Source organism: Canis aureus, chromosome 10, assembly GCF_053574225.1.
Source record: "Canis aureus isolate CA01 chromosome 10, VMU_Caureus_v.1.0, whole genome shotgun sequence".
Taxonomy (NCBI): domain Eukaryota; kingdom Metazoa; phylum Chordata; class Mammalia; order Carnivora; family Canidae; genus Canis; species Canis aureus.
This window is the reverse complement of record NC_135620.1, coordinates 62,970,336-62,988,273: the sequence shown is the minus strand read 5'-3', so window position 1 is coordinate 62,988,273 and position 17,938 is coordinate 62,970,336. Positions and strand designations below refer to the sequence as shown.

General features: G+C 41.6%; 1 long non-coding RNA gene across 15 annotated transcripts in view; it reads left to right on the top strand.

Annotated features, from left to right (window-relative positions):
* Positions 1-3,308: 3,308 nt before the first annotated feature.
* LOC144322580 (uncharacterized) overlaps positions 3,309-17,938 on the top strand; it is a 181,043-nt gene continuing 166,413 nt past the window's right edge. For all 15 annotated transcript variants that reach the window (XR_013388197.1, XR_013388200.1, XR_013388196.1 and 12 more), the window contains exon 1: positions 3,309-3,623. This is a non-coding gene — a long non-coding RNA (uncharacterized LOC144322580). The remainder of the gene's footprint in view (positions 3,624-17,938) is intronic.

Sequence of the window (17,938 nt, the reverse complement as noted above, 5' to 3'; positions counted from 1 at the left end):
ATGTGGATTTCTTTTTGTTTATCTTGCTTGGGAACAGTTGGAATTTTTGAGTCTGTGTAGATGCTATCTTCTTATTAGTTTTGGAAAATTCTCAGTCATTCAATATTTAAAAACTGCCTCTGGGGGCAAAAGCGATATGAACTCTGGAAATTGCTTTAAAACATAGCAACAAAGAAAGACGTAAAGAAAAAGAAAGAAAATGAACAAATGTGGCCCGATCTTAATAATTGTGGAGTCTGAATGATGATGGGTGTATAGGGTTTATAGTATTATTTATCGAGTTTTTTCTTTCATGCATGCTTAATTTTATAATTAAAAAACAAAGAGATAAAAGAGGCATAATAAATATTCTGTCTCCTTCTCCATCTGGAACTTCAAGGGTGTGTACACCAGACCTTCTCATTCTATCCTGTAAATCTCCTAATGCTCATATTTTCCATATTTTTATTTGTCGTGTAACATTCTGGGTAATTTCTTCTGACCTATTTTTAGTTCATTTATTCTCTATTTAATTGTATTTAATCAGTTACTGGGTGCTTAATTTTGGTTATATAATTTTCATAGACATTCCTTTTCAAATGCGCTAGACTATCTTTTTTTGAGATTACTTTTAATGGTTTCCTATTCCTTATCCTTTTTCTCCAATCAGAAGTGGGCTCTCTCCAGAACTTTTTAAAAATACCCTTCCCCAGCTATTCAAACAACAACTAACAATAACAACATACTAGGCATAATTGTGTTATACCCTGGGTCTCACGATTATGACCTCAGAACTCTGTGAAAATCTAATTATATTGTGTATGTGTCCTACTGCTTTTAAAGGATCTTATGCATGGTGCCTTGCTTGTGTGCTTGACTATTTTTGACTGTGTGCTGCTCATATATTTGAAAAATTACATGTGCAATCCTTTATGGTTTAAGATGAAGCTGCTTTCCTCCAGAGAGAATATACATTTGATTATGCCATGTGCTCAATGGCATCGCCCATTTAGGACTATTTCAAAATAAATTCAGAAGTTGCAATTTTTTGGGACCAACCAAATTCAGTGATGTGAAGGAAGGGTGCAAATTTGAGTGTGACTTGCTACAACTTTTCAGTCTTTTCCTACCCAAGCTTGGGCTCAGCAACAAAGCCATTTTCTTGTAGCCTCCGAAGTGGGAAAAGATACAACCCTTTGGTGTCCCATCTTCTTTGGGACAAAGGGGTCTCCCCTTAGAGAATTAATCTTGGGTAGGATCTGGGCTTTGATTTCCCTCCTCCTTGCCTTGGGGACCACTAATACTCTGGGGGAAGAAAAGCAGTTTTATTGTTTTCTCTTGCCTTCCTAGAAAAAGATGAGTAGTAAACTCCTTTGAGGTCCAATTTCTTCATATGTAAGATGGGGCTAATATTGCTTCACTCACAGAGATACAAGTGTTCAGATTTAAAAATGCCCTCTGTAAATTGTAACTCACATTATTAACTTGTTCTGGAACCATGGCCCTTAAAATTTGGGGAACCTCTGCAAGTTTTATGCATTACTTCTTGAATGTGTGCACTTTGCTTTGTGTGTGTCAGAGGGTGCCCATATATTTCATAAGATTTTATTATTTTTTCTTTTTTTTAAAGATTTTATTTATTTATTCATTAGAGACACAGAGAGAAAGAGAGGCAGAGACACAGGCAGGGGGAGAAGCAGGGTCCATGCAGGGAGCCCAATGTGGGACTCGATCCTGGGTCTCCAGGATCACTCCCTGGGCCACAGGCAGGCACTAAACCGCTGAGCCACCCAGGGATCCCCTCATAAGATTTTCAAAGGACCTACTGGCTTCCAAAATATGTTTTAAAAGCAATTGAAGGGGATCCCAGGATGGCACAGTGGTTTAGCACCTGCCTTTGGCCCAGGGCATGATCCTGGAGTCCTGGGATCGAGTCCCACGTCCGGCTCCCTAAGTAGAGCCTGCTCCTCTCTCTTCCTGTGTCTCTCCCTCTCTCTCTGTGTCTCTCATGAATAAATAAATAAAATCTTAAAAAAAAATAAAAATAAAAGCAATTGAAAATAGAAATTATTATTAGAAATCAAACAAGTACAGGAAGAGGGCAGCAGATTTGGTTTATTCATTTAGATGTTGTGGAATTTTAAAAATCTCTGCCAATGACCAAAATCATATTTTTTTGCTCAGTAAAACCACATTTTCCCTGTTCTCTTCTCAACTCCCTTCCACATGTATGAAGTCCAATGGTAAGAGAAAGAAAACATACCAAAATAAATGCATTGGTCCTGGTTCAAGTTTAGCATCTGGTAGGAAGAGCATTTTGTTCCTTTCATAATTTATTCCTTGCATATTTCCATTCTTAGGTACATAGACTCTTAGAATATTAGAATTGGCTGGATCTGTACAGATCAGATCACTCACCTTCTTAATTTACATTTAAGGACACTGAGGAAAGGACAAAGATAAATTTATCAGGATTGAAAATGCAGCCAGTATTTCAGAGTCTTTCTGCTAATTAAAATGTTTCTTTCCTCTAAAAAAAAAAAAAAAAAAGCAGAATCTGAGATTTTCCCTGGTTTCCTTGATAGCATTGCTGAAATTATCCTTTAAGATTCTGACCAGGGATGCCTGGGTGGCTCAGCAGTTGAACATCTGCCTTTGGCTCAGGGCCTGATCCTGGAGTCCCAGGATCAAATCCCATATCAGGTTTCCTGTATGGAGCCTGCTTCTCCCTCTGCCTCTCTCTCTGCCTGCCTCTCTCTCTCTCTCTCTCTCTCTCATGAGTAAATAAATAAAATCTTAAAAAAAAAAAAAAAGATTTTGACCAAATGCCCTCTCTTCTCTGAAACTTCCCTACTTCAGATGAAATGACCCACATAACTATACACAAAGACTTCTTGATATACAAGAATTCCACTATAACTTTTCACCTCTTTCCATAGAAGGAATCTTGTCATATTCCAGAATTAGAGTAAAAGAGAAGTCAATGATGGAAAGCTTGAAAATGTGTAAATGTAATTCCAAAGCTGACAGTTGTCAGTAGTTCTTCAACCTTTCATTCAACAAATATTTATAGAGTATTTACAATGTGCTAGCTAGGTGCTGAGATTGCAGTGATGAACAAAAGACACATATTGTGCTTGTCCATTCACCATTTGTACACCACCACATTAGTCACTGTTGTATCTCTTTTGGGCAATTCTGTTTCCCTCCTGACATATCTGCTTACATTCTGATCTCCCTTTGATCCATTCTCCACCCAACAGCCAGAAGGATCTTTTGGTCATGCTTAAAACTCCTCTTTAGAACCCTCAGGAGCTCCACTTCTAGAACAATGAAGGGAGGAGCTCTAAGAACCAACTCCTCAGAGAAATAATTAGGACTCATGATATCTTTGAAATTTCTGGAAGTTGTCCTAAGGTTATTTAGCAAATGAGGAAAACTTTATTAAAGAAAATCTATTAGATCTCGATAAGAACAGCAAGAGTCTATGGCACAACCCCCTTCTCCCCTTCCCATGTTGGCTTTATGACAGAAGCTCTAATCTGGGAAGGTATCACCAAGAAAATTGAGTTCTTTTTCCTCTCAACTCCCAGTAAAGGGAAATGGAGGGGCAGGCCACCTGCACTTCTCATCTCTCAGCTCAGGTGAGTATGGCTTAGAGGTAAGAGGCTCCTTCCCCCAAAAGATCTCACCTATAGGTGGAGGCATCATCCAAGGCATGGCAGGCCAAGAACATGAGGACTGGAAACCCTTGCTCTAGCTTGCAAGGAAAAGGTTTTACAGGGATTTTATTTAATTTTTTTCTATTTTTATTTTATTTTATTTGTTTAAGATTTTATTTTAAAGTAATCTCTCCATCCAACTTGGGGCTTGAACTCACAACCCCAAGATCAAGAGTCACATGCTCTATCAACTGAGCCAGACAGGCACCCCTTCACAGGGATTTTTATTTTATTTTATTTGTATTTTTTTAAAGATTTATTTATTTATTTATTCATGAGAGACACAGAGAGAGAGAGAGGGGCAGAGACACAGGCAGAGGGACAAGCAGGCTCCATGCAGGGAGCTGGATGTGGGACTCGATCCCAGGACTCCAGGATCACGCCCTGGGCGGAATGCAGGGGCCAAACTGCTGAGCCACCCAGGGATCCCCTTCACAGGGATTTTAAACAACCAATTGGATTCAGGATTCTGGAACACAGAGAATTTGGGACTGCACATAATGCAAAACCAACCTGGGGATTGTGATTACCTTAGCAGAACCAGCTTTCCTGTTACTTCCAGGTCTGAGGCCCCAGAGGAGGCAGTCAGTCTCCCAGCCAACTTCCTGGTCTGAGGCTCTAAGGCAGTCAGCCTTCTTTGCCTCAAGCCTATCAGAGAAAGGCCTGGAATGTTATTCCACAGTCTTTTCCATCTGGTGAATTGCTGCTCATTCTGCAAGACCCTTCTTTCCCAGGACCCCATCCTACAATAAGGGTGTGTCCCAGCTCCTGAGGATTCTTTTGTAATAAGCTGGTCCAAAAGAAAACAATTTCTAAGAGTTAATGAAAAGCTCTTTTTGTATCTCCTACTCTAATTTGATCCTCTCAACTTGAATCCCAGAGGAGGTATGTGTGCTGAATTCTGAGGGTGAGGGAGTGTGTTTTACTTTTAGTTCTCAAAGGTCAGACAGTAAGCCTTAGTCATGCTGATGGGCTCTAACTTTCCTTGGAATCAGTTTTTCAACTCAAGGGATTTTTAGAAATCTTCCAAATGAGGCCATTGTCTCCAAATCACAGTGATAATTACTGGCAGAGTCAGAACTTCAACTCAGGTTTCTGATTTGAAGCCCAGTGCTTCCCCACCCTCCACCCCCCACCCCAGCACTGTTATATAGTATATGGCTTTCTCGAAGGCTCTGTTAGTACCAACTACCATTCCTGGCACACAGTAGTGTCATGATTACTATTGAATGAATAAAGAAATAGCTGTTTTACTGCCCGATTCTTCCTTTTCCCCCTGGATATAGAGTAAAGAAAGAAAACAGCCAAAAATATGTTTTGGGTTTCCAAGCAGTATTACCACCACAACATAATGACCTTTAGGATCTCTGCCAGTCAAGTCATAAAATCAAATTGAATCTCTGAAGAACTACTGTCCTTTCTTAGCACAATCCTTGAAGGATACAAAATCCTAGAACCCAGCTGGTAGAAAATACTAACTCAGATCTGTGTATAAGTAATATTGCCTATGAAGGTGAAAGGCCAGATACATTTCCAAAATAAGATAACTGTTCATGGCTACCACATGCATCTGGTTAGAAGTAGAAGGCTGCCAGGTACTATTAAGGTGTGTTTGTTGAAATTAGTTGAATTTAACTGACTTGGATTCGTTGCTGCTCTGATTATTCAAGGAGTCAGAGCTTTAGTCTTTCAAAGTCCTAGAAGCAGGGCTCCAGAGGACATCTGTTGTTTTCTGCTGCAGTCCATCAATTCACCCTCCTGCTAGAAGTACTCTGCTTTACCTCTGGGAAACTCCCCCTCCTCCGTTCTTAGCTCCTATGGCTTGGGCAAGGCTGAGCCAACTTCAGGTTCCAGAGGGGACTACAGATTTCAGACTTGGCTAGTTAGTTGTCTCAGAACCAATGAGCCATAATGAAGGGTTTTCATAAGACTCATATAACAGAGACTCTTGCTCTTTACTCTGAAGGTAGATTTGAGAGCTCATAGAGACTTTGCCTGCTGCTGCCATATTGCTATCACATAGAGCCCAAGGCTGAAATCAGCATAACAGAAGGCAAAACCGAAAGATTGGAGAGGAACTAAATCCATATGACTTAAATTGAAGCCTGAATCCACTTGCCTGAAGCCAGCACTAAGTCTAAAGGTTAAGATATGAACCCCGGTATCTTTTTTTTGCTTAAAGCAGGTTTAGGTTAGGATTTTCGGCTACTTGTAGTCAGGAGGGTCCTAATTTATGTAAGAGTATTTCCCATCTTTCTTCTCCTTCAGTGTTCTCTCCTGAACAGTCTTCTTTAGTATAGCCCATAGACACCCAGCCAATAGGAAGACAAGCTGGTTCACTGTGATCTCTGATTTCTCTCCAATCTCCATCCTACCATCAGAATGATGGTTTTACAACATAACTTGAGCTAAGAAACAAGTTTAAAAATAAGTGTTTTATTTAAGATCATATAGTTAAGCGGTGGTGAAGCCAAATACATGGCCTGGGATTTTTGGATTCAAATACTTTGCTATCTATTTAGCACACTTTTGGTCATATTTGAAGTAGCTCCAAATATGTTGATCCCTTTTTCTGGTTGTAATCATGTACTTTGATCTGCCCTATACAAAGATGGTAGCTTCTAGCCTTATGTAGCTACTTAAATCTAAATTAACTGACATTAAATACAATTTATAATCAGTTCTTCAGTCCTTTCAGTCCTGTTCCAAGCACATAGTAGCCACATGTGAGTAGTGACTGCCATGTTGGACAGTTCAGATATAGAACACTTGCATCATCACAGAAAGCTCTGATGGATGGCACTGCTCTAGAGACAGATTTCCTTCTTTATCCAAAGTAACCAGGCTCAGAGAGCCCAATAGAATCTTCCCTCTCTTCAAATGGCAAAAAAAGGCCAACAGACACATGGTGGACCATGAGCTATTCAGTCATCTATCCCATATTTTCTATACACTTACATGGGATTGACAGGTCCTAGCTACCCATCTCTGGGATGGGTAAATCTGAAATATGCTATTTAGTCAGGGATGATTAATCTGTTGTTACATCAAGCCTGCTGAAATTACTATAGAAATAAATGTAATTTAAAAAATGCATCTCTCTACCCCACTCTGGTCTAGTGTGTGAATATATACTTCTTGGGATTTTGAAGAACATGATGTTTCATTCTCAGGTTGGTGACTCATTAAGAATACATTTCTCAATGACATTTCCATAGATCATCATTCTCCAAGCAGGAACTATCTTCCTAGGTCTGGGCCCATTTTCCTTTCAGATTAAAACCCTGGAGGGAAAAAAATCTAATCAGTTCAGTTCAAACAGGAAGTAAAGCTCTCCAAATGAAAATTTGTACCAGATATTCAAATTGGAAAATGATAACTATGGTATAAAATAAACCTTCTTTATTAGGCAGCATATACAAATGAAAGATTATATTGTCACCTAGATACCACAAGTGAGTTATTTTCTCAGGGAAAAAAAAAAAAGAGCCAGCTTTGCTTTGTTGTATGTCAAATGAAAAAAAAAAAAAGATAAACAGATAACACAGGACCCAGGGTGACCATTTGTTTTTGGTTTGACATGAATAGTTTGTATTTGCAAACATTCCCCCATTCACTTGTGTGAAATAATTAGAAAAAAAGCACACAACTTTCACAAAATTGGAGAGGGGGGGGGTCGGTTTCCAGCCCAAGTACTCCCTCGTTGGGGGAGTAATTTGGTATCAGAAGGTAGTCATGGCGACCATAAAAGTTACTCATGTGACTAACGATGCAACTAATGATGCCCACAATTACTTAATTGCAGGCATGCTTAACTGTTTTTGCCATTTTTGGAGAGTGCTTATGGCTAATTGTGGCTGCAAGTGGGTAACTACAGGTGCAATCAGATGTGTTCCTAATTTTTACATTTGTGCTGACAGCAGGAGAATAAACCACCCCCTCTAAAGAGGGAAATTATAAAAAAAGAGGGCTGAAATTAGTTCTTTCAAGTCCAGGGAGGATGGAACAGCCTCCAACATGAAAACAAACACAAGTCATTTAATGTTTAAGCAGAGGAAAGTTCTAGATCATCAGCTGACTTTCAACTAGACTCCATCTGTGTATCTTCTCTTTCCCCTGAGGTTCTCCAACTTGGGTTCCTCTTACTGTCCCTACCAAAAAGGGCCCCTATAGCTCCTGTCCTATCGTGGAATAGATAGTATCCTTTAATTTAGATGAAATATAGTAATAGATACTATCTTTTCTATGTTATCTGCATGGTCATTTAATTTACAAATACTTTTTACACATGGTGTAATATTTATGTGTACAAACGAACCCGAATATATACCCTGGGACAGGCAGTTAGCTTTTGAAATTCTCTCATGAGGAATTAACAACCTGAAGATATAGCTACACCACACTTCAAACATCCTCAAAATCTCGCTGGAAGGTTTTTAATTTGTATAAGGAATTTAGAAATATTTTTGAATAGGTAAAATGAATGACGGGCCAAGGCACATGGTCAGTTAGAAAGATAGAAGCCCCACTGCTCTTATATGGATGGGAATATGGCTCCAGCAAGCTCACTGGTCAGACTTTTTGTACAGTGATTGGGGTCTAGTATTCCGTTAGTCCTATATATTTCTCCTTCACCAAGTCTGTGGCTTGACCTTACAAAAGACTGGCTAGTTCTGTCATTATCTTGTGTCTACCATAGAACTGATCATGCTTACATTACTTGTGGTGCCTAAGACAGAGAGTGGATCCCCAAAGTCTGAAAGACCAGTAATAGACTGTTTTTTATATCTGCTAAGTAGTAAAAATTTGTAGCTTTGGCCAAATTTGGTCTTAAGACCTCGCCTGGTGTGGATGTTGTAAGGTAGAGGATGTACGCCACCACCCATCTAAGCACCAGAGGCTACTTATATTTATCCAAGGAGCCTGGCAGTTGCTGAAGGGCCAAATTGGCTTGGATCAGTACAGAACATGTACATTCTCTTAGCATAGCTTCCACAGGCTTATATTTTCAAAATAAATGAAATAAAAAACAAAGATACATGTAGTTATAATATATATCATGAAATAAAAAGCAAGGATATAAAAAATAGGTAGTTACAGAAGGCACCAAATACAGAGAAATGGACACATTTTCTAGATACAAGAATCACCTTCTACCCAAGGAAGGAAATGTAAACAACTCCTTTCACACACATCTTGCCTGGCCTCTGGCCCTCCTGGGCCCTCCTAAGCCCTGCTGTTTTCCAAATGTTGTGTATCATCTTTTGCCTGTCTCATAAGAGATGCCGGTTAATCACTCAAACTACTCTGTATTCCACAAACAGTATCAAATATCCATTACGTGTGCCAGCCACTGTTCTGGGCTCCGTGGTGACTTGGTGGGATGAATTAGGCTTCTCACCCAAGGGATGGTTTCCTGTAAGTAAGCCCTCTGATCTATTAATCATCAACTCTTCTGGTTCGGAGCCTGAGGTACAAGCTTTATCCAAATGGCAGAATGGTGAGGACTGGCAAGTAATGAGGTGGAGAAAATGTTGGTCACCAGAGCCCCCTTAGGGAGAGCTTTCTATTTGATTAGAAGAAATACTTTGAAATGACATTTGGGGTGGAAGGTGAAGTCCCAAGGGCCTTCTCCATCAAGAAAAAAATGTCTGTTAAACTGCTTTGCATGAGGCAATTGCTCCTAAGAGGGTGGTGAAGGGGGTGGGCAGGGAGGTGGGGGGAAGAGTGTGCAACCACAGTGCAACAGCAGAGGGATGCCTGCTGCACGATGTAACCCTTCATGGTGATGCACGAATCTTTGCTAAAATATACTAAGTGAATGAAATAACTGTTTAGCGTGCCTGATTGTCTTGTGGAGATTGGTGAAGAGGTTGAGTTTGGTAGCTGGACTGCAGCTGGGTTTTTCAGTTTCATAATGCCATGCTTAGTGTGTGTGTGTGTGTGTGTGTGTGTGTGTGTGTGTGTGTGTGTTTAGCTTAAGCCAGTATGGTTCTCTCTCTCTCTCTCTCTCTCTGTGTGTGTGTCTCTCTCTGGCATATACCACAGTCTGCTGTCCTGCCCCTGCACATTGTGATCCAGAAGGAGCACTCACGGAGGCAGGTGAAAGGAGGATTATTCTATCATGCTGTGACATGACAGGCGGAGGGTACCAGCAGCCTGGGAGAAATGGGCATGGTGCCCAGGGCTTGGGCAGCCACGAGTCAGAGGATGATTAGACAATGGAAATCAACAGCTTTTCAAGGCTAGAGGACAAAGCCACAGGGATTGTTCAAGGTCCAGCAAACAATCACCACTAAGGAGTCTGTGGTGCTGCTGGCTCTAAGTGAGGCAGGGGATCAAACAGCCAAACATTTCCTCCACACCGGGATGTACCAGGCCAGGAGCTGGGAATTCCAGAGGGGTTGGGGCACTGCCCCTGTCTCTCTAGATGAGAGACTGGATCTCTAGATCCAAGAACCACGGCATCAGGAAGCTTGGAAGGGTCTGGCAAGTTCGGAAAGGCTTCCAAAAAGAGGGGGTCCTTGCTGTCAGCTTTGGAGGACAAAGAGAAGGAGTTGCCAGATATCTGAGGAAGGCCTTCGAGGAAGGGAGGTTAGCCTGTGCAAATGGGCAGAGGCCTGAGTCAGGAAAACTGAGGCAGAAGATGAGGGGCTCAGAGAGCAAAATGGCTCTGGCCAGAAAAAGACTGAGGCCTGAAACAGCCCCTTTCCTCAAGGCGCTTACAAAGAAATCAACCCCAGGACACTTTGCTCTCAGACCTTTGGCTTCCAGCCCCGTGAGAAAATGGCTTTAGGCTGTTTAAGTCACGGGGTCTGTGATACTTAGTTTGCAGCCTGAGCAAGCTCATGGAGCCAGTTGGAGTTCCAGCTCAGCCACCACTGGTCAACCTCCCGGGGTGACATGGCCTAGGCCTCACTTTCCGCGTCTGTGAAACGGGGATAGGAATCAAAGCTAAGTTGTGACGAGTGATACACATGAAGTGTTTAGCTCTGTGCCCAGCTGTCATCATTATTATTGTTATTATATTATTTCTTAGGAATATTTTTCGCTTCAGGATGTAGTTTTAGTGTAATGGAACTTACAAGGCTCCAAGTTACTTTGAGGATTCAAACACAGTAAACATGTAGCCACACCTGTAGGAGTAACTTCTGACACGCTTAGGTGTCTAGGGTAGAAAACTTTTCTTCATGAAAAACCTCAGGCTGGTCCTCTGGGAGTGGAGTGAAGGCCACGCAATAGGGGGCTAGATCCTTAAGGTCATGAGTCAATCTGAGTGGGGAGCCTGGGTGGCTCAGTCAATTGAGCATCTGCCTTCCTTTCAGGTCATGATCCCAGAGTTCTGGGATCAAGCCCCATGTCCTTGGGCTCAGCAGGAAGTCTGCTTCTCTCTTTCTCTCCCTTTTTCCCCTCTCATCCCCACTCATGCTCTCTCTTTCTCAAATAAATAAATAAAGAGTTAATCTGAGAAGTTGCATCCTGTTCCCTGCACTCTGGACCTCCCCCTCATCCTTGTTAGAGCTGGGAAACCAAGGCTTCCTTACAAGCAGAACACGACCCAGATCCAAAATACACCTCCTGCCGAAACAGACTTTACATGCCTCCTTTACATGCCTCTTGAAGGTAGTCCACTGGGTTTTGTTGTTATTTCACTTTTATATTTATTTTTTTATTTTTTATTTTTTATTTTTTATTGTGGAGAATCTCAAACACACGCAGAAGTAGACAAAGTAGTTTAAGAGCTCCAGGTGTCTATTATCAACTCAACTAAGGCTGCACATCCACTCCCACCACCATCTTTTTTCTAAAGAATATTCTAAACATTCTCTAATTTCACCTTTAGCATTTAATTATGTATCTTTAAAAGATATGGAGTTTATTTGAAAATAATAGTATTATCACTGACCCAAGCAATTAAAAATATATTATTCATAGCATTATAGTATTCGGTCAGTATTCTCATTTCCCTTTTCATAATCTCATTAATTTTTAAGTTTCTTTGAATAAAGATTAAATTTGTCCTTATTTAAGTAAAATCCACACATTGCAATTAATTAATGTATCTTTTTAAAACATTTTTATTTATTTATTCATAAGAGACACAGACAGAGGCAGAGGGAGAGGGAGAAGCAGGCTCCTTGCAGGTAGCCTAACATGGGACTTGATCCTGGGTCTCCAGGATCACGCCCTGGGCTGAAGGCGGCGCTAAACCGCTGAGCCACCGGGGCCACCCTAATTAATGTATCTTTGAAGCCTCTTCTAATCTACAGGTTTCTCTTTATTTGTTGAAATCTGGTGATTTGCTCTGTAGAGTTACCCACAGTCTGGATTTTGCATTCACTCCTGCAGTGGCATTTAATATGTTACTCTATCCTCTACATTTCTTATACGTTGGCAGTTAAAACTAGAGTCTTGATCAAACTCAGGTTCAATCTTTTAGCCAAACTCCTTCATAAGTCATGTTGGAGTCTTCCAACAGGAGGCATATAATATCTGATTATCTCTCTCCTGCTTATTTGTCCTCCCTTTTTGACTTCTTTCCTTTCCATATCTCATCTTTCTCATTCCAGGGGGAGGATCTGAAAACTGGGAGTCGGTGTGGAGGGACTGCCAGGCTTTTCTGGGCCCCTCCTGGGGTATTGCTCTTTCTAATCCCTTGCTTCCTGTGTTGCCAACATGGCTTTCCATTCCTCTGGGGGACATGGTGATGCTGCTAAATCTCTTCTCGGAACTGGGTGGGGAACAAACATGCTGACAAAACTTTGGAGGATAACATTTATCTGCTTTTGCCCTTCTACTCTAGGGAGTGCCAAGTTCGAAACCTGCCCCACTTGCTAATCATCCAGATGGCAAACAGCTGTCAGGCAGAGGAGGGACTGCTAGACAGGAACTAACTGAAGCCCTTCCTTCCTGACCCATGCAGAATAGGAATGTAATTCCAAATACAATTTAAATTCAAATTCAGATTTAATTGAAGTCTGAAGTCCAGCCGTAGTTAAGCCCCATAAGAATATTCCAGATCCCTTCGATCTTGGTCAACAAGGGCCTGCCATATATAAAGGATTTGTTCAACCATTTCTTGCCCACACTGGTATAGAAACCTTGCCCCCCCCCCCCCCAAAAAAAAAGAAACCTTGCCCAAGATTCAGGCTCTTTTGTTGATTGGAAGTCTAGAAAAAAGAAAAAAATATTATCAGCCATCACTGCCAGCCTAGCTACAGAATAACATTTTGTTGGATTCAGCAACATTTATAGAATAACTTGTTTCATTTGACCTCGATTTTGACCTCAACTAATTTTGTTGAATCCTAAGGGTAGCAGATTCTGCTAATGTCCCAACTCATGTCCCTTTGGTTCACCTTTGAGTTCACATGCAAATGGAGTGCAATAGTTCTTGGGCACACTGGCAGGTTCCTACCTCACATGCCATGGATTCCCTGCTCCTCTTCCTGGGGTTTTTTTTCCCCTGTTCCACCAGAAATTACTAGGCTCTTCAGGGCATTGTGGAGGTGCTGGTTATTTAAGGCTCCCAGAGGCAACCCTCAACCACTGAGAGAAAAGAGTCAATGGATAAGTGCCTCAGCTTCCCCATCCTGCAGCAGGAGAATCCTGAGACATATTCTACATGATTCTTTAAAGAGTCCCTTTCAGAAGACTGATTTGGGGATGCCTGGGTGGCTCACGAGTTGAGCACCTGTCTTCAGCCCAGGGCATGATTCTGGGGTTCCAGGATAGAGTCCCACCTTGGGCTCCCTGCATGAAGCCTGCTTATCTCTCTACCTTTGTCTCTGCCTCTCTCTCTGTGTCTCTCATAAATAAATAAAGAAGACTGATCTGTAGTGGGCTTTCTTAGTCACTGATACCCCTTGTATTGACTTCTTTCCCTTTCTTCACTGTCTCGCTTGAACTCCTGAGGTTACCTCCCAAATAGGCGACCTCTACCCAATTCCTTATGTTGGGGCTGCTTTTGGGAAAGAGAAACTAAGATAAGCAATAACTTTGTTAGTTACTTCAAACCTTTCAGAACAAATGAATGTAAATAATTAAATAAAATATGGAATATCACAGGCTGAGTACATGAACATGTTTGTGATCTCTAATCCTACAAGTGAGCTATTGAATAATCCATTTCTCAGATAAAACTGAGAATAGAAGACATTAAAAGAATTGTCCAAGATCATAGAACTGTTGAAACTGCGATGCAAGTTCATGACTGTCATCAATATTATCTTGCCTCTTGTTTTCTCCATTTTGTTTCAGGTGACAGATTTTCTCTAGCAGCTAGTGGATTTCTGTCTTTTTTCTTTTTTCTTCTTCTTCTTCTCTGAATTGTTCTCTTTGCTTATCTATATTTTGAATGGGAGAATTTCCTGCCAGTTGAACTTCAAGTTGTAAGTAAAAAGGCCCATCTTGATGTGGTCTCCTAGCAACAATTTATGAAACACTTTAAAGCAATTATTCTTCTCAAGCACGTTTCCAAATGTTGAAGCATGTTCATTCACTTCGATCATTAAAATCCCCAAGAACATTCATTGTGTAGCACACAGTTCTGGTAATTATAAGCTTGTCAACAGGTTGCTTAGTGAGCTGAGAGCGAGGACAAGACCACATTCTCCCCAGGAGCTGAGCACTTTGTTTCCAGCCTAGGGGGCAGGGCAGATCCACTCTTCTCCAAAGAAGTCTTAATTGACTTGTGTGGTGGGGGTAGAAGAAAGAATATTTAAACCCAAAATAGCCATCTGTAAAATATCAAACCCATGACAACCCACAGGCCTAAGGAGGATTTGAATACCTAGGTCCAAGTCCGCTAAGCGGGAAGCTTACGGCTCCTTTTCTGGAGCCTCCCTTTCTCGGTCTAGATCGAATATTCAAAGTCAGGCATAAGACCTATCACCTCCTGTGCTTTCTTAAAAATGCAGTTATGCCCTAAATTAGCGGCTGGCCCTTCAGTCTTCGTTCTTCTGGTTGTGGTGTGGTTTTTTGTTTGTTTGTTTAAGATTTTATGTATTTATTTAAGAGAGAGAGCGTAAGTGGGGGAAGGATCAGGGGGAGAAGGAGAAGCAGACTCCCTGCTGAGCACAGAGCCCAATGCAGGGCCCAATCCCCAGGACTCAGAGATCATCACGTGAGCTGAAGTCAGACACTTAATCAACTGAGCCACCCAGGTGCCCCTGTTGTTGTTTTTTTTTAATTAAAAAAAAATTTTTTTTTAAGATTTTATTTTTAAGTAATCTCTACACCTAATGTGGGGCTTGGACTCACAACCCTGAGATCAAGAGTCTCATGCTCTACCGACTGAGCCAGCCAGGCACCCCCATTCTTCTGCTTTTTTTCCCCCCCTAAGAATTCTCTTTTATTTTTATCTTTTAAAAAATGTTCTAGTATACTAAGTATGGAAGGGAATCTGGATCGTTGGCAATCACACTGCAGGCTTAGCAAATTGGAAAGCCAATTTGGCAAGTTAGAGAGTATCCGTCTGGACTGTACTTATGCATGCATCAGGCCTGACTCCAGCTCTACTACTGGTAAGGAAGTCACAACCAGAGTGGTGCCGTTGAACAAAAGTTAAGTAACTCTAGGAAGTTTCAGAACTCAGACGGGAAGATTGAATTCCTTACAAATCTGGTTAATAGTTTTTTTAAAAAAACTTATTTGGGTATCTTTTAGATTCACAGAAGAGTATACCGTTTATCTAGTTTCACTTAATGCCAACATCTTACATAACTGTGGTACACTTGCCAAATTAGGAATCTGTTTTATTTTGGGTGTCCTTGTGGAGAGAGATTGTATGAATCCCAGGCTGATGAAGCTGAGAGCATGCACAAGCACACACACGTGTATACACACATCATGCATATAGACACATACACAACACAGATATACACAGTATAATACAGATACATACATCACGCATGCACATATGACACATATACAAACACAACATACATATGGTTCCACGAGCGTATATGCAGACATATGCACACCATTTATACTGACACACACACATACTGTCTCAGAACTGGGGGTTCATCTTCTACATATGGAGAATGCTTCCTTTCTCTTTTTTTAAAAAAAAGATTTTATGTTATTTTTATTTTAGTTATTTATTTGAGACAGAGCAAGAGTTAGAGAGAGCACAGAGGAAGAGGGAGAAGCCGACTCCCCACTGAGCAGGGTGCCCGACTCGGAACTCAATCCCGGACCCTGAGATCATGACCTGAGCCAAAGGCAGATGCTAACTGCCTGAGCCACCCAGGTGCCCCTAAAAGATTTTTGTTTAAGATTTTATTTATTTATTCATGAGAGACACAAAAAGAGAGAGAGAGGCAGAGACACAGGCAGAGAGAGAAGCCAGCTCCTTGCAGGCAGCCCGATGCGGGACTTGATCACCAGACCCCGGGATCACACCCTGAGCCAAAGGCAGATAGATGCTCAACCACTGAGCCACCCAGGCATCCATAAAAGATTTTATGTTTAAGTAATCTCCATACCTAAGGTGGGAGTCAAAGTGACAATCTGGAGGTCAAGAGTTGTCCATTCTGGGATCCCTGGGTGGCGCAGCGGTTTAGCGCCTGCCTTTGGCCCAGGGCGTGATCCTGGAGACCCGGGATCGAATCCCACGTCAGGCTCCCGGTGCACGGAGCCTGCTTCTTCCTCTGCCTGTGTCTCTGCCTGTCTCTCTCACTGTGTGCCATAAATAAAAAAAAAAAAAAAAAAAAAGAGTTGTCCATTCTACCGAATGAGCCAGCTGGGTGCCCCATGGAGAATGTTTCTTGATGGAACTCAAGCTAGTTGATGGAGACAGAAAAGTGCTGAGAGACTAAAGAATACTGGCAATGAGACAGTCAGGGCAGGGATGCCTGGCTGGCTCAGTCAAAAGAGCATGCAACTCTCCATCTCAAGTTGTAAGTTCGAGACACCACATTGGGTGTAGAGATTACCAAAATAATAAATAAAAACCTAAGGAAAAAAGAGGACAAATGAGCAAGGTTGACTCTCTCTAAGTGGAAATTGTTATTTGCAGAGATGGGGCTGAGGTCTACCACTGCAATGGTCTAGGTTGCAAAGTCTGGCCCAGCCATTCAGATAAACTTCCCATGTAAACTGTTCAATCCTCCTCTCCAGGTAGGGCTGGATAGGTATAATCAGCCTAGATGGCCTGGATCCTGAGGTAAGGGTGGGAGAGATAAGTGTGGGAGCAAGAATGAGAAACATCTCCTCCTTGAGACTTTCAGGTAAGACTCTGGATGGGGTAGCAGAAACATGGGAGAAGGTGCAGGCTTGCACCTTCCTTAAATCTGCCCCAATCTTGTCGTAAGAGAAGTGAGTATCATTCACTAAGGTGTAGAGACAGATGGGCCTTTGAGACCTAGGGAAGTAGGAAAAGCAAGGGAGAGTGGAACAGAAGTGGAGAATAGTACTTCAAACAATCCCAAGGACAGTGGTCTACCTCTTTGCCTGAGCTTGTGTGGATTTGTGTTGATGGGTGTGTCACTTGAAGAATTAGAGCTATATGGATTAAAAAGCTTTCAGAGTTAGTTTAGTGAGTGTGCCAATTACTTATTACTGTGTTATAAATTACCCCCAAAACTTAGTGGATGAAACAACAGTATGGATTTTATTTTTATTTTTTAATTTAATTTTTATTTTTTTAATGCTTCACTGTATCTGTGGGTCAGGAATTTGGGAATGCCTCAGCTGAGTTGTTCAGGTCAAGGTCACTTAGGAAATTACAGCTGAGATGTCGGCCAGAAATGTAGTCATGGGAAGGCTTGACTAGGACTCGGCAATTTGCTTCTCTGCTTACACATGTTAATGGCCAGTTGATGCTGGCTGTTGGTAGGCTTCAGTTCTTTACCACATGGGTTTCTCTGTAGGACCCTCTGAGTATCCTCATGGCACGGGGACTGGCCTCCCCCAGAAGGAGCACTCCAAGAGAGCCTGGTGGAAGTCTCAATATCTCTTATGGCCTGGCCTTGGAAGCTCATTGTCACGTCTGAGGTATCCTACTGGTTACGCAGGTCAGCCCTATTCAGTGTGAGAAAAAGAAGACTATCCAAATATCGAGGCCATCTTGGGACCCGACTATTGAGTGATTTTTCACTTTTATGAAGGTTTCATTAAGATTTAATAAAGCATATTTTACTTATACCTTGAAACCAAGTTGGTGATATTGGTGAAAGCCTAGGTGTCCCCCCATGCAGTGAAATTTGCATGGAGCCCTGAAAGAAATGTAA